The 15,203-nt window shown below is 41.6% G+C and overlaps 1 protein-coding gene and 1 long non-coding RNA gene across 5 annotated transcripts in view; one reads left to right on the forward strand and one right to left on the reverse strand.

Annotated features, from left to right (window-relative positions):
- Positions 1-1,081: 1,081 nt before the first annotated feature.
- Positions 1,082-8,549, reverse strand: LOC139084564 (uncharacterized). The gene is made up of 3 exons (XR_011542049.1): positions 8,310-8,549; positions 7,934-8,148; positions 1,082-2,780 (listed from the first exon to the last, which is right to left on the reverse strand). It is a non-coding gene; the product is annotated as an uncharacterized lncRNA (long non-coding RNA).
- A 68-nt stretch (positions 8,550-8,617) lies between these two features.
- Positions 8,618-15,203, forward strand: part of SMAD4 (SMAD family member 4) — a 50,636-nt gene continuing 44,050 nt past the window's right edge. For 2 of the 4 annotated variants that reach the window (XR_011542044.1, XM_070627601.1), the window contains exon 1: positions 8,618-9,037. The gene's annotated coding sequence lies outside the window, so the exon portion shown is untranslated. Of the gene's footprint in view, positions 9,038-9,136; positions 9,414-15,203 lie in introns of those variants that run through there. The other 2 variants (XM_070627602.1, XR_011542045.1) reach the window with 2 other exon arrangements.

The following is a 15,203-nucleotide window of genomic DNA, read 5'->3' on the forward strand; positions in this document are numbered from 1 at the left end:
AGATCTACTCTCTTAGCAATTTTCAAGTATATAATACAGTATTGTTAACTATAGTCACCATGCTATATATTAGAACCCCAGAACTTATTCATCTTATAACTGAAGGTTTCTATCCTTTGATGGACATCTCCCTATTTCCTCCACACCCCAGGCCGTGGCAACCACAATTCTGCTCCCTGTTTCTATGAGTTTTAACCATGTACAATTTAGCATCTTTTAGTATATTCACAGTGTTGTACAACCATCAGCACCATCTAATTCCAGAACATTTCCATCACCCCAAAGAGAAACCCCATCCCTCCCAATTACCTCCTCTCCTATCCCCTGACAACCACTAATCTACTAATCCACTTTCTGTTTCTACGGATTTGCATATAGACACAATAGAACACCACTGAACAATAAAAAGAACTAACTACTGATACACACAATAACATTTTGGATCTCAAAAACCTCATACTGAGTGAAAGAATCCAGATACAAAAACCACATACTATAAAATTCCATTTATGTGAAATTCTAGAAAAACCAAAACATTAGCAACAAGAAACATGTCAGCGGTTGCCCAGAGCCGGGAGTATGGAGGTGGGGACTGACTGCAAAGGGGCATGAGGGAACTTTCTGGAGGGACGGAAGTGTTCTAAAACTTGATGGTGGCTGCATAAATATACATTTACCCAAACTCATCAGACTCCTTACTTAAAAAAGTTGATAATATTTAAATTATATGTCAATAAGACTGTAAAATAAAACCTCCAAAACCCAAACATATCTGGCCCCCAATGGAATTCATCAGCACGTCTTCCTTCCTAGTCTGGCCCCAAATCTATCCTTCTGGCCTTGTCTCCTGCCTCTGTCCTCTGTGTTTCATTCGACAAACATTCTCTGACACTTGCTGTGTGCAAAGCCCAGTGTTAGGCACTCAGACAAAGAGAGGAAAGAGGATCTGTCTTGAGGGAACTGACAGCATCATCTGGGAGCAGAAAGAAAGGGCACTGAAACCTGACAAACATCAGGGCTCCTGGAGAATTGCTGAGTCTTGAAGGAGAAGAATATGAAAATATGGTCCAGTCACTTTGAATTTCAAGTTTGAATTAAGTTTCAGTTTAATTTTTTCAATAGGTAATATAATTACATAGTTCAAAAATAAAAGAAATTATACGGTGAAAAATTTCCTCCCACCCATCCCCCATCTGCCCAGGTTCCACTCCACTCCATAGAAACATAATTATTAGAAATATATATTATTTTCCCTTCTTTTTAGAAGAAAATATAGAATAATGTACACACTGTTCTGGACCTTGCTTTGTCATTTGGCAGTAAACCTTTGCGATATCTCCATATAGGTACAGTGAAAATTTTCACTCTGCTTTACAGTTATGTAATGGTCCTTTGTATGGATGTGCCATGATTTATCTATCCAATCTCCTTTTGGTAAACACTGAGTTATTTCCAATAGTCTGTAATGGCAAACAATGCTGTAATGTGTAACCTCTTATAAGTGATGTCTTATGTTTTGTTTTGTATATGGCAAGTATATCTAAGGCTACACGCTGAACTTTTTAAAACCACTTTGCAAACACACTAACCACTTTCGTATCTCTAGGCTGTTTTGTCTGCCTTGAAAGTCCTCACTCAATCCTACTGGCAAATTCCTACTTTACCTCAAGATCCAGCTCAACTGCTACTTTCTTGTAAAGCCTTCTGAATTCTCTTAGACAAGATCAGGTTGCTCCTTCTCTTTTCTCTCACAGTATTCCATTCTCACATCATCAGAATTGTCTATTAACACTTCACTCTTCCCCTACTAGACTGGGAGCTACCCAAGGTCATGTGCTATAGTGGATTTATCTCTGAATCCCTTAGTACTTGGTACCTGATAAGTTTTGAATAAAACATTCATTGCAGTCAGGACTGAAAAAGGGTGTTGGACTGCTCCTGTCCCTCACTTGCCGCTGCCTCCCAGCCTCTGTTAATACTTACAGGACTGCTATTAGACAAAGGTGGGCTGTGATTTCCCTTCCCCTCCCACCTAATTCCTTCCTTCCTGCCTCCACCCCTTTCCCCCCTTGGGATTCTGTCCACAGCTGCCCTTGTGGCCCTTGCTGGATCTGGCATGGAGAGCAGCTATTATAGCTTTTTAGAAAATACATAAATAAATAAATAAAATGGAGCCTTGGCTCCACCTATCTTCTCTCTTCCTCACCAAGTCTTTGGCTTCCTCTAAAGCTAGAAGAACAAATCACCTGATAGTCAAATGCCCATAAGGCACCCTCCAACATACCTTCCTCCACTTTAAGCCATAGGAGATGACAGAGTTTACTATGGTGCTTTTAGAAATGTGTTCAGGTTAATCAATGTTAAGTGATTTTTCAAAGGCAACTTGGATTATTTTTAAAAACATCGGGTTAAGTCTAAAATGTCTTGATGCTGATCTGTGCCTGGAGCTGTCAATTGCTAGGTCATTTCCACGTTAACATATTACTCTATTGCTTCCTAGTGGGCAGTGCTGGAGGTGAGAGCTCTCTGTCTCCACCTCTGGGATGAAAAGCTTAAAGTTCTGTATTCTCCTCACCCTTGGGAAGCTCCCATTCATAGGAGGGAGAGCCATCAATGAAAACAAAAGGGAAAGACAGCTTTCAAGTCTTTGCCTGCTCAGGTCAGAGATGGATGTGGGAATGGAGATGTTTCTCCTGGAGAAGTCTCAGGAAAGGTGGTTGCTTAGCTTCCTTGCAGCGCTTTGGGACTGTGATCTTCCAAATTTCTTGCTGGCTCACCTCCTAAAGAAATTAGAAACTGTGTTTCTTCTTCTATTTCTAAAGGTCACATCTAAAATGTTTCATCTGAAGTTTAAATAATGACAGAGTTTGTTATTTCTGGCATAGTATAAGTATTGGCATTTTAAAATAAGATTGTTACATCATTCTTTAAGTGTATCCAAGAGAATGTAAATATCATAATGCATTTATCATCTATTTAAAACATACATGAACAAGGTTTTCTTTAAAAGAAATTTTACATCACTCTTCTTCTACTTATCTTTTGTTTCCTTTCAACTTGCTCCTGAACATTTTAATATAAGATTTTTAGGCTGGAAAATCTTTTATTGATCAGCCTATCATATTTCCCTACAAAAAATTTTTAAAAAGATCTTTTGACTGAGTTTTTAAGTTTAAAAAAAAACTCATCTTGATTTTATATTGATACAATTTTAAATGCTTAATTGATCTAAACAACATAAAATATTACAAATTTTGATAATCTATTAAAATTAAAGTGTAGAATATTTTTGCCAGAATGAAAGAGGATTCAGAGTCAATTCTATTCCTAGTTTTCACTTGTATGGATAGAAGCATGAAATACTTTGTTCATTCACTCAACAAATATTTACTGAGCACCTCCTATGTGTAAATTGCTACTCTAGGCACTTGGGATACATTAGTAAACACTATAGATAAATCCCTGCCCTCATGGAGCTTATATTCTAGTGGCAAGTGATACACAATATGCAATAAGCACAACACATAAGTAAATAATACAGCATGTTAGAAGATAAGAGCTACGGGAAAAGCTATGGGTAAGGGGCATCTGGAGTTCAGAGTGAGGGTTCAGAATGGGTTGTGATTTTAAAAAGGTCAGGGTGGGCCTCATTGAGAAGGTGATATTTGACTAAAGTAGCTGAGGGAGTTAGCAATGCAGATATCTGCAGGAAAGTTGTACCAGGCAGAAGGAACAGCCAATGCAAAGGCCTTAACTTGGGAACACTGCTGTTATCATCTAGGGTCAACAAAGGAGGTCAGTAAGGTTGCAGCAGTTATCCAAGAGGAGAATAACAGGAGGTGAGATCAGAGAGGTAATGATCAGGGTGGGGCAGTGATGCTGATCTTGTAGAACCCTGTAGACTGTTGTAAGGACACAGACTTTTACTCTGAGTGAAATGAGGAGCCATTGCAGGGATTTAAGTAGAGGAGTGACATGATCTGACATGTTTTAGGAGGACCACTCTGGCTCTCATGTTGAGAACAGACTCTAATGAGCAAGACTGAGATCAGGGAGAGCTTTTAGAAGACTAATCAAAGCATGTGATGATGGTGGCTCAGACTGGGGGAAGCAGTGGAGGTGGTGAGAAATGCTGTGATTCTGGACTAGACAGGAGATATAAAAGAAAGAGGGAAGTCCAGCATGACTCCAGGGTTTTTGGTCTGAGCAACTTGAAGGACGGACTTGTCATCAACCAAGATAGGAAAGTTGGTGGGTTGAACAGGTTTGAGGGAGAATACTGTTCGTTTTGTAGCATGTTAAGTTTGAGGTGTGCAGTAGATTAATGGGTACCAGAATCTAGAGTTCAGATGAGACGTCTGAGCTTAAGATATAAATCTGGGAGTTGTCATCATACACATTATCATTTATCTTAGACAGTATTGAAAGTTAGGAGACTTGATGAGATCACCAATAAAATGAGTATAGACAGAAAGAGAAGCAATCCAAAGAATGAGCCCTGGGCCACTGCAAGGTTAGGAGGTCTGGGAGAAAAGATGGAATCAATAAAGAAGAAATAAGACAGGGAAGGAGAGACCAGTGATGAAGGAAGAAAAGCAAGAGGGTGTAGTTAAAAACAAAAGGTGAGGGGCCGGCCTGGTGGTGCAGTGGTTAAGTTTGTACATTCTGCTTCTCGGTGGCCCGGAGTTCGCTGGTTCAGATCCCAGGTGTGGACATGGCACCACTTGGCAAAGGCCATGCTGTGGTAGGTGTCCCACATATAAAGTGGAGAAAGATGGGCATGGATGTTAGCTCAGGGCCAGTCTTCCTCAGCAAAAAGAGGAGGATTGGCAGTAGTTAGCTCAGGGCTAATCTTCCTCAAAAAATAAAATAAACAAATAAAAACAAAAGGTGAATCAAGTGATTGGCTGTGTCAACTCTTAGAGTCAGGTCAATTAAGATGAGAGCTGAGAATACATCATTGGACTTAGACAATGTGAAGTTCATTATTGATCCTGACATGAGTAGCTTTGATAGAGTAGTAAGGTGAAAGCAGGAATGGAGTGTGTTTAAGAGACAGTGGGAGACTCTCTCAGCTGAAGAACTAAAATATGCCATGGATGTAACATTGTGTGTGTTGTTATGATTCCATTACATATGTAGGTAGTCTTATTATACACATTGTATTTGCCATGTTTTTGAACTTTATATAAATTGTATCATATGGCACGTATTCTGCTGCTGCAGAATGGGAGGAGAACTAGAGACAGAAGGTACAGAAAACTCCTTTAGAAGTTTTGTTGCAAACGAAGCAGAGAAATGGGGCAGTAGCTGACGGTGGAAGTGAGTCAAAGAGAAGATTTTGTAGAATTGGAGAAACAACAGCTGCATATAAGCTTATGGGAATGCCCCAGTAGAGAGGGAAACACTGATAATATAGACGAGGGGGGATAATTGCTGGAGGGATGGTGATGATCTTGAGCAGGCAAGATGAGATTGCCTTAGCGGAGGGCCTGGCTTTAGCTAGGAGCATGGAAAATCAACTATGTAATGGAAAGGAAGGTACAGAAGAGGATTATGTGGGAGTTTTCATCTCATTGCTTCAATTTTCTCAATGAAATAGGAAGCAAGGTTATTAACTGAAAATGAGGATGAGAGGGAAGGAGGTGTAGGTTAGAAGACAGAGAAGGTATGAAATCCAGAAGAATGGAGGAGAGAAGCAGGATTCCTGGGCAGCACTAAGGGCTCACTTGAGGTTCACAGTGATGAAATTAAAGTGAAACTAGTCAGTGTAATTGTGTTTTTTTCTCTAGCCACATTCAGATGCATGGGTGCTGGCATGGAAGAGATGGAGAGCTGGCTTGAATCAGGATTGTGGTTTTGTCCAGCAAGCACAACAAAGGGGGAGGGGGAAGGGGCTGAGGGTATATGCAAGAGAGTGATTGTAATGACTGGTCAGGGGTTTAAGCTGGGTTAAGGATGGGAGAGAGCAGATATGTAGGTTGAAGAATTGCTGGAGTCAGAGTACTACAGGGAAATGTGGAAATATGAGGTGGTGTTCACTGTGTGATATGTTTGGCACTGTGATGATAAGGAAGTTGCAAAGTTTCATAAGGCTCCGGTGATTATGCCCATGAGAGTGAGTGGCTGAGTTAGGGTAAGACAAGATCCTTGGAGAAGTCAAGGAGCTGAGAGGTCAGAGTATTGGGAAGATCATCTAAGTATATGTTATAAGCACCTAGAATTAAGGCAGAAGTGGTATTGGAGTGACTGACAGGAACAAATGGTGAAAAAATGAAGGGGAATGAGAGCACTGTTGAGGGCTACTGGATTACAAGATTTAAAGCTGCAGGTTAAAAGGGAGGAGAGAGAGGGATGGTCTGGAAGCAACGTTGAGGAGCAAGGAGGACACCTACCTCACCTCCAGGCACAGTCTAAGATGCTTTTGGTTGAAAACACAGTTGGCACTACTTGAAAGGGGGAAGTGGAAGCAGTGTCCCAGGGGAAAGTCAGGTTTCCCTTAAGCAAGAAGGTGAAGGGAACCTGAAGAGAAATTCTGAGGCAGTTGAGTTAAAGGGATTGTCATTTGCATAAATAAACAGATGGTGTGGTGGACATACCCTAATGTGGCCCCATATTATCCCCACATCCTGGTGTTCATGCCCTTGTGTGGTCTCCGTCCTTTGAGTGGGGGTGGGACTTGTGATTGCTTCCAATCACAGCAGAGTATGGCCAACAGAGTATGACAAAGGTGACAGGATGTATGTGATCATGTGTACTTGATTATGTTACATAAGATTGTAACTAGTGTCTTACACTGAGACTCTCCCCCTCACTGGCTTTGAAGAAGCAAGCTGCCATATTATAAGCTTCCCTATGGAGAGGGCCACATGTCAACAAACTGAGGGGGCCTTCAGCCAACAGCCAGCAAGGGACTAAGGCTCTCAGTCCTGCAGTTTGCAGGGAACTGAATGCTGCCAATAACCACCTGAGTCTGGAAGTGGATCTTTTCCCAGTGAAGCCTCACTTTGTGATCTTGTAGAGGACCCAGATAAGCCATGCCTGGACTCCTCCTGACCCAGAGAACCTGTGAGCCAATAAATGTGTGTTATTTTAAGCTGTTAAATTTGTGATAATATTGTTATATAACAATAGATTAATACAGATGGGAATGGAAGAAGTTTAGTCAAAGCCATGTTACTCAATTCTTTTAACTCCTTCTGAGGTATATGGCCTAAGAATCACATGTTGATCTGTTATCAATTCACCTGGTTAGGTCTTTCTTCAATTTCATTGATAGCAAAGAACTGCAAACCACCTGCCTTGCAAAAGAATTTATAACTCATTCATTTGTCTCATTCACTTTCTTGCACAGACACCAATTTTTGAATTGTCCCTTTGAATTGCCCTGGAGGTTTTTACATCTTCGGTAGACAGTAACTGGTGCAAATGTTGACTTTTTTTCACGAGGTGGGAGAAGGGCAGTTTTGAAAGGGAATGCAGTGTTCTCAGGTGCTTTCTCAAGATGAGCACTTCCAGAAAATAGTACATATAGTGGTGGAAGATCTGGAATGAATTCCCTTAAAACTAGTCTTGGAAAGCCTTCATGAACCCCAGGGGTAATGGAACACCAGTGAAGATGATAGTTTTAGAGGCTTTCTGGTAGAAGAGAGAAGAGCCCAGGCTGTGATGGCGAGGACAGCATGGGGCCAGGGGGTGGGGCACTGTGTGTGAAAGGTAGGAGGGGCACTAGACAGTTTCTGGGGCATGAGACTTAAGAAATGACTTTAGACCTTTCTAATAATTAGTCTTGGTGAGATCTGCAACGGAACTATTTCCTGGTTGGTGAAAAATATATATAACCAGTATGTGTTTTCTGAAACTGTTTAAATATAAAAGAAATGCATGCATCTTGTAAAATGTTCAAAGAAGCAGAGTTTACGCCTTTCCTTACCCAAGAGGTAACCTAGTTAACAGGTGTGTGGCAGGTCCGCGAAGGTCCCCTCCAACTTTGAGGTTGCCCCTAAATCTCTTCCAACAAGAACCACTCACTTTTCGTAACATCTGGCCAAGCTCTCAAATGTGTGATTCCTTGACTCCATTGTGCATCTCTTTAACTCAAAGGGGAGTCTCTCGAGTGTAGACACTTTTGGATCTAGTGATCCAGGGCTGGTGGAAACGGAAGGAGGGTGCGGTCATCGCCAGTTTCTTCCCAAAGTAAACCGCTCCAACCCCCTTCTCCCTGGGGCTGGCTGTCAAAGTCTAATATTTGTGCCCACGCAGGTCCTCAAAACACAAGGCCCGGCAGGTCGCTATTTATAAACACTTACTGGATGCCCACTATACGCCGAACTCTCCTGCGACGCTTGGGTACTTTTTTGCAGAGGGATGCCAATTTCTCTCAGGACCACTCCCTCCAAGCAACCCTTCCCCGCACCATCGTGCGGCAGCGCGCTCCGCCCGGCCCGAGGCCGGGTCGGGACTGCCGGCAGCCAGCCGACTGGTGCTGCCCCGCGGGCGCCTGCGCAGAGCGACTCGCCCGTCACTAGGGGCGGGAGGCGGGGGCAGCCGGGAGAAAGGAAAGCTGCGGGGGGAAAAAGGGCCAAACCCTGAAATTACCCGGATGTGGTCTCCGCGCGCGCATGCTCAGTGTCCCCTCGACAAGTTGGCAGCAACAACACGGCCCTGGTCGTCGTCGCCGCTGCGGGAACGGAGCGGCTCGGGTGCCGGAGCCCGCGTTCGCGCCCGCCCGTTCTCCTCGAGAGGCCTTTCCCGCCCTCCCTCGGCTCCGCGGCCGCCCAGGGAGCGGAAGCGGGTGAGGGGAGCCGGGCGCCCCGCGAGAGAGGCCCCCCGCCGCGGGGCGGCCCGGGAGCTCGAGGCGGCCCGGCCCGCGCGGGCAGCGGCGCGGCGCTGAGGAGGGGCGGCCTGGCCTGGACGCCTCGGGGCGGGGGCCGAGGAGCGCTCCGGGCCGCCGGGGGAGCGACGGGCCCGGCGCCCCCGCGGACGAGCCGCGGCGGGAGAGTGGACTCCCCTCGCCCTCGCCATCGCCGGAGCCCAGGTAACTCGCCATGTCCCCTCCCCTTCCCCCGGCGGGCCCGCGCACCCCACCCGCGGCTTCCCCGCCCCGGGGCGGGCTCCCGGCGGCGGCGGCGGCGGCGGGGAGCGCGCGGGAGGCCGGCGGGTCCGCCCGGAGAGCGAGCGCGGCCACCGGCGGGCCGGGCCGCGGTGCTTCGCGTCCCTCGGGCTGGGGGTCGGTCCTCGCGCCCCGGACTCCGCTCGCAGTTTGTCGCAGGATCAAGTTGAACTGGGACGGGGACTCCCGCTGCGGCCGCTGCGCCTCTTTGTTGTTCTGGAGTAGTTTCCCCGGGCTCCCGGCCGGGCGCGATGGGGCGGCTGGAGCGTGTTGCCTTAGGTCTAAATGAAAGTTGTGAATGGTCGGTCTTTATTTCTTTTCTCAGGCAGATTTTTGTTTTCTCTTTGTCCCGTACTTTTTCTTCTTGGTCGCCAGTTTATGTTTCTGGCTCTGATTTGTTTACTTACTTTTTGAGTATTGTGGGTGATGGCGGTAGGCAGGAAACATTCTTAGCACCTAACTGACCACCACCCCCCCCGCCCCTAATAAAAAAATAAAAGACATAGTTACCTTATTGTTAGGACTACAAGTCCTGAGCGTAAAATTGGTGGAGGGTGGAGGGCGGTGGCTCCATCACATTCCCCAAACCGCTGTTATCATTTCTCAAGCTAGATTTTCAAAGAAATGGGTGTGTTTGTTAACCTCAAAGCTTTCTTAGCTGGTACAGAGAGGTTTTAAAAAATCCTATTGAAGATTGATAGCTATTTTCCCCCTGAAAACCCTAGTAAAAATTTTTTAATTGAATATATTTCTAATTAATATTTAGTTTTACATTGCCTTTAGCTTTTGCACCATAGTTTTAGGTGAAACTGGCAGTTATTTAGGAATAATAAATATAATGGGGAATCGTTTTAATTAGTCTGGGTTGACTTTCTGAGGGCATGTAGTCTTGGCTAATTTTTGTTGACAACCTTTGACTTTTGCCAGAATTAGCGTCTTTTTAGTTTCAGTAGCCATTTGATTATTCGGGTGTTTCAAAAGTAGGTTCAGTACTTTTTGCTGGAAGAAGCCGTTTGGTCTTAATAGAAATTACAGAAATGCATACGTTCATAAAGTAATGAGATTTAGAACATTGCATCTGAATAATTTTAATTGTGGATTTCATAAATTGCTTTTGCTGTGTTGTACTGAGACTAAATATACTTCAGTTGAAATATAGTGTAAGAAGTTTTAACGTGCGTAACTATTTTTTTCAGCTAGGGATTTATTTTCTCTTTTGGAAAGTTCTAATATGATTAGTACATGACATTTCAAGTTGTAAATGATTGATATAATTAACATTTTAAAGTATGATTTCTTATTAATGTTTCTTCTGTAAGTTCTCATGATTTTGCTTTTTTATGTGGGTTTATTACAGAACAAATGTAATACAGGCAGCCAAGCGTTTAAGATTTGGAGTATCTTTAGGTCTAAAGGTGGTGATGAATTATGTAGGTTTAAGTTGTTGGAATTAAAACTAAAAGCCCTTCTAGAGAAAATTGATATAACATTTTGTGAGTCTATTAATAGAAGTGGCTTTTTCTTTGCTTTCCAGGTTTTTGGATGAGGTTGCTTTAAAGACGTATTACATCTTAATTTTTAAATTTTTGAAGTGGGAGTGCCTAAGTAAAAACTTCTCTGTTTAGCTAAGTGCCTTTCTTGTAAATCTTGAGCTTAGAAAAAAACTGCAAATCAGTTTCAGATTTAATGAAAATTTGTGCTGAGAAAGTCACTTTGAAGTTTTTTGGTATAAGTTTTATGTGGATCGTTGACCTTTTCTGATGGCTTTGCTACTTGAAGCAGTTCTGCTTATACTACGAAGCAGCAAATCTTATTTCTAAAAATCTACGCTTCACTTTCTTAAGCTACATTTTAATTGAGCTTTTTCTCCATTTCTATGTGAATTCTTTTTTCTGCATTCCCTTCAGACTTTTTTTCTCCCAAATTAAAGAGCAAGCATTAAAAAACTAATTTATGCTGCCCAGTCACACTCCAGCTCCCCAGTTTGGAAGCTGTTTTTTCTGATTGAGCTGGTGTTATAGTAACATCATTAGACACTGTTCTAATTGAGCTGTGAATTGCTGAGGCCTCTGCTGGGGCAGTTAACCCTACGGGATCTGCCTCATGCATTACATTTAAATTGCATATTTAGTCTTATCTAAAATTTTGCCTATTTTGGTGAAACATACGTTATTTTTCTTATGTTTAGACTGTAATTATTTCAGTTCTGTTTTGTCCCCCTCGAGTTCATGCCTTATTTTCATTTTTCTTTCAGTGATTTTAGAGTGAATGGTTCTTTAAGCATCTTATGTTAATTTCAGTGCACATTGTACATGTTTGGATTTCCTTTTTTTCCCCCCTAGAAGATTGTGTAGTTAGGCAGAAATTTTTGTTTTGCTTAAGTGATGATTAAAGGTGACTCTGAGGTATTGCTTAATCATGTATAAAACTAACCTGACTAAAGCTGTTTTATTGATTTCATTATTTTCTACGCTAAATGAAGGTTAAAGAAGTTAGGTTAGCATAACACAGAATTTAATACAATTTTGTTAAATTATCAAATTTTGGGCTTTTTATTCAACAGTTGAAGAAGATTTGCTTGTTTTAAAAAGAGAAATTCAGACAGTTGACACATATGTCTAGGTATCATTCATTTGAGCAACTTTCAGTATGATGCTGTTTGCATCATAATATGCCAAAACATATGCTTGATAATGAGTCAGATTTAGAATTTTTGGATTTTTTTCCCATTCTAAAATGTGTAGTTTTGGTGATGGGAAATGTGGCTGAATTCCAGTTTCTCAGGAACAAAGTATTTTAGGTTGTGTCACCTTGACACTATTACATGGTGTGATTGGCATCCAGGAAAATTTGTTTTAGTCATGAGAGTACATAAAAACTAGTGTAGTGCTTACCTGTGTAAAACTCAGATGACAGGTGGTTAGAATCTTATAATTTAAGTCTTATTTGTTACTGCAAATTGTATCGTAGGTCAGATAGATAGCTACCAGAGACTGTTTGTAAAGTGTCTATTGTTGCATCTTAATTTAAAGTTGGTGATAATTGTAAATACCTTTAAGCACAAGGACTATGCTTTATTTTCACATTTTAAATGAGATTTTTTTGCAGTTTGGAAAACTTGTAACTGTCTGGGGTTCATCTTTTTATTGCTTTTTTTACTCCCAAGGTTTAGGGCCATGGTTCTCAACCTTGGCTGCACTTTGAAATCTCTTAGGGAGCTGTACAAAATACTGATGGCTGGATCCTACCCCCAGAAATGTGATTCATTTGGTCTGGGGGTGCAGCCAGATCCGAGTTCTGAAGTGGTTTGGCTATTAGGGTCCTGTAACTGTTGTTTTGAGCTGTTTCATCTGTGTCTGCTTTACATTCCTTAATACAGTGATACACACATGCAGAACATCGTCATCTCACATCTAACTTAATGGGTCCCTTGAAGGTTCTGCCATGTTTGTTTTGCTTCCAAGTCTGTTCCTCCATTTGTCTCTCTCTCCCTCCCTTTTCTCACCAATTCTTCATTTTTCAATTCATTTGAAATGTGTGGTAGCAAGTTTTAGGAAGCTGTATTTCCCATGATGAGAAGGTGGTTTATCATCACTCTTCTAAATAGGAAGTTGATCTTCTTTTAAAGTACTCTAAAATGCTTACTTGAGCTCCTTTTAGAGACTAATGACTTTGTTTAGGTGCTAAAATTAGCATCTAAACGCCCAGTGGCATTCTGCCTTCATAGGGGGTTAATTTGCTTGGAAACCATAAAATTTTCTAGCCACCAATTAACTGGTCACATCACTGGTTCCTGAGAGGCAAGTTGCATTGACTGAGCTTTTACTGTGAGGGGTTAACTTATATACTGTGAGACAGTTGCTCAGCAAGCCCAACTAGTTAGCAGTTCTTTAGTGATCATCTAGGGGGACATATTCAGTTCTCCATTTACATCCCAAGTGCTAGTCTAAGAGTAGTTGCATCTCCGTCTCTGGAAGAGCTATTTAAAAAAATAAAACAAAATATTATTTGTCCCCTCCCCACACCCTGTCCCAACACACACACACATTCAGAATAGGAATGGAGTGGAGGAGGCATGGGAATCTGTGTTATAAAAAAAAGTGCCTCTTGGGCCTGGCCTCGTGGCATGGTGGTTAAGTTCATGTGCTTGGCTTCAGCGGCCTGGGTTCATGGGTTCAGATCCCAGGCATGGACCTACAGCGCTCATCAAGCCATGCTGTTGCGGCATCCCAGATACAAAATAGAGGAAGATTGGCACAGATGTTAGCTCAGGGACAATCAGAAAACCCCCCCAAAACCAAAAAAAGTACCTCTTGATTTTAAAGACTTTGGATATTTTGGTATACTTATCTTTATTGCTTCATTTGTTTTGATGTAGGACAGGCTTTGTTGTGCAATCATTAGTGCGCTGGACTAATTTACTTAAAATCCTTCAAACCCCAATATGCATGTTTAGAATGCAAATCTCAGTTATGATTTTTGAGAAAAGGACTATTACTGAATATTTGTCTTTGTAGGAAGGTGTGATTTCTGTATCTTAATGTGTATGAATGTATATGATTCAGGTCTTTTTCAGGCCAAAACGTATTTCTAAATGTAAAAGTGAATTAAGGATATTTATCAGTGGTATTCACCAATGAATTCTAGAGCATTAGATATTAATAGATGGCCAGTGATTGTGATAATGCAATCATCTGGTGAAAGGATGACTGGAAGTAGTACTTAATGGGGTAAGATAAGCCAGGAACCATTGTACATAAACACACTAGGTGGATCTATGTCATAGATAGCCCCTACTAAAGCTAGCTGAAGGAAAAATTTTGTGTGTATAGATGTTGAAATTAAGCAGCTTGCTAATAGTAAATAAAAATGACATAACTTCTATGTAGTTAGTCTTTTTAATCAGTTGCATATATTCATGATGGTGTAAGTTTCACTATCTTTTTCATAATTGTAAAGTGAAGTGTGTAGTCTGAATCAGTGCTTTTGTAAAGCTGACAGCACCTCAGACTCCTGAGTGCCTTTTAAAGGTAGGGCCTCACTCTTGATATATATTTAGTAGGGCTGGGCTAACCTGGGCATTCTGATACAGCCTCTTTTGAAAGAATAAACTAAATGTCTTGATAGCCTCCTTCATTTAAAAGGTTTTATGAAATGTATTTTTCAGTTTCAGTTATTAAAGTTCATCTTGGTTTCCAGTCTTTTTAAACAGTATTTCCCAAAGTGTGGTCCACAGACTCCTGGGGGTCCCCATGACCCGTTGCTTTTAGGTGTGCATAAAGTCAAAATTACTTTTGTGGTAGAACTGAGATGTTATTTACCCTTTTACTGTGTTGACATTTGCACTGATGATGAAGAAGCAGTGGTGGGTAATGTGCAAGTATCTTAGCATGCATCAAGGCAGTGGCACCAAACTATATGAATCCTTATTGTGTTCTTCACAGCCAAACTGATGTGTTAAGTGGTTGAAAAAATGTCAGTTTCACTTAAGAGTGTCCTTGGTGAAGCAGTAAAGTTTTAATTTTTAAAATCTGTACCCTGGGGTGCATGTCTTTTTAATATTCAATGTGATTAAATGGAAGTATGCATAAAGTACTTCTGCACATTGAAGTACAAGGTTCATCTCTAGGAAGAGCACTTGTGTGATTGAGCTGCAAGCTAAACTAGTTAGGTTTTTTAATGGAACACCATTTTTATTTTTACTTAAAAGAATTACTGATGGATAACCATAGTTACTCAGACTTGGATATTTGGTAGCTATTTCCTTGAAAATGAGTGAAGTGAGCCTGCCACTCAAGGAAAATAACTATTTGTTGCCAATGATAAAATCTGATCTTTCAAGTGAAAATTAGATTTTTGGAAAACTTGTATCTGCCATCATGGGCTTGCCAGCTTCCTGATACTTAAAGACTTTTCTGATGAGATTCGTGGTGATATTAAGGAATATGATTTAAAAAAAATACATATTGTATATGGAAATGTGTCAGTATTTGGAAGATCTGTATAACTCATTGAACCAATCTTTTTCCAAATGACCAATGCATGATATTACCAAAATCATGCATGTGTAGGAGATCCATTCAAAGTACAA

This window comes from Equus przewalskii, chromosome 7, assembly GCF_037783145.1.
Source record: "Equus przewalskii isolate Varuska chromosome 7, EquPr2, whole genome shotgun sequence".
In the NCBI taxonomy this organism is placed as follows: Eukaryota; Metazoa; Chordata; class Mammalia; order Perissodactyla; family Equidae; genus Equus; species Equus przewalskii.